The following is a 2,022-nucleotide window of genomic DNA, read 5'->3' as shown; positions in this document are numbered from 1 at the left end:
TGAGCAGACAGATCTGTGTCACTGTGAGTGTGAGGGGGTGAGCAGACAGATCTGTGTCACTGTGAGTGTGAGGGGGTGAGCAGACAGATCTGTGTCACTGAGTGTGAGGGGGTGAGCAGACAGATCTGTGTCACTGTGAGTGTGAGGGGGTGAGCAGACGGGGTGTGAACGGCGGGTCACACAGGATTTTTCAACCCTGTCCAGACGCCCTGGGGTCATTTTGTACCCCCGGGGTTGTATTCTTCACATTTTAGAATACTCCTAGTACGAAGATGTCTTTGAAACTTTCAGTATTTCTCCAAAAATCATTTTGACAGACTGCTATGCAAAGCGCACGGATCGGATTAACGAGTAAATTTCCTCTTTGAAAGAGGTGGCACAGAGTTCCCCACGTCATATGGATACGATAGTAAAACACGACGTATGGATAGGATTAAGGAACTCCTGTATATGTTGTAGAGTTTGACGAGGCGCATATATTGGTCCCAAGTCTCTTTCCTTTTCTTCAAATAGTAGGCCTACATGTACAATCATAGTAACAATGTGTAATGGATTTTGATAAATGGAACATTTTGTAGTCAGTCAGTGAATGTGCTGAGCTAAGTAGAGCAGTGTTTTGCTTCTCCTGAATACCTTGTTGTAAGTTGTTGTATTACAGTGGAGTCCACTATTATAACGAGTCCGGAAAAAGCCAGAAGTCTGCTATAAAGACTCTATTCTAAAACCCTGTTTTTTTCCCTTCTTTATCTTTGTAAATAAAATACTGCTATAGCGCAATCAGACAAACACCCGAGTCGGTTATAGCGGAATATTGCTGCTGCTGTGCACAGTGCATAGGCCAATTTTACATAATGTAAAACCTCGCCAGTTGAGAAACTTGTTGGTGTTCTAGCAAAACAAAGAATAGGAGAGCCCATGTGTGCCAACAATGAAGGCCGAACGAATGAGTGGGGAGGGTGTGGCATGCGCAGACAAGCAGAACGCATCGCGTGATAGGCCAGCGTAAGCCTAGTTTGAATTATCAAGGCCTACCATGCCTCTCACTTCTCCGATGCGGGAATGGAGAGGTCACAGCAATGTGATGGAGGGAGCGAAAGTGTGACGTGTGCAAGCAGTCGGAATGCGCCACAGGGTGGGGTGGGGTGGGGGAAAACACAGCAGGCGAGTTAGCCCAGAGCCCTTTCTTTCTGATCGCCAACGCCGAGCTGTCAGTGTCAGTCCATATCGCTAAATATAGCGCTAGAGAAAGAAACCTGATTCGATTTTTGATCAATAAAGACCTAGAGGTCATCTTGAAAAAAAAATCATCATCAGGGGAGATAGCAAAAGGAAATAAACAGAAGACCAAACTCATAGATTAGGCCTACTTTAAAGTTTCCATTGAATTTTTTACTGGATCCCTTATAGCGAGAATCCTGCTATAACGGACTTCAAGCTCCGGTCCCCTCCCTCTCGTTATAACAGGATTCCACTGTATTTGGACATAAATGACAATGATGAGTGAGGAAGACAAGATAGGTGGGTGGTTGGCGGGTGTTCTGGTGTGGTTTACTCCTTCTTTCCCATCAAAAGCTATCGTCCTTCTCTCTCCTCCTTTTTTGTGTTTGTTGTTACTCTCTTACTTCATGTAACACCTCTAATCTTCGGCACTAATACTAATATGCATGACCATATTGTGTTGCAAGTGCCGTAAAACTCTTACTAAAAATAGACAAGATATATAAAATATGAGCACAATGCACAGGATGCTGTCCGATAGAGGGGACAGCTTGTACGTTGGTGGTCAAGGGTGGCAACAAGTACCTGCCACACTGCTGGCCAGGTAGGCCTACGTGTCACCACAGACACAGTACACACCACAGACACAGTACACACCACAGACACAGTACATGTACACCACAGACACACAGTGCACACCACAGACACAGTACATGTACACCACAGACACAGTACACACCACAGACACAGTACATGTACACCACAGACACAGTACACACCACAGACACAGTACATGTACACCAC

Source organism: Aplysia californica, unplaced genomic scaffold (assembly GCF_000002075.1).
Source record: "Aplysia californica isolate F4 #8 unplaced genomic scaffold, AplCal3.0 scaffold01743, whole genome shotgun sequence".
Lineage (NCBI taxonomy): Eukaryota > Metazoa > Mollusca > Gastropoda > Aplysiida > Aplysiidae > Aplysia > Aplysia californica.
This window is presented reverse-complemented; position numbering follows the sequence as displayed.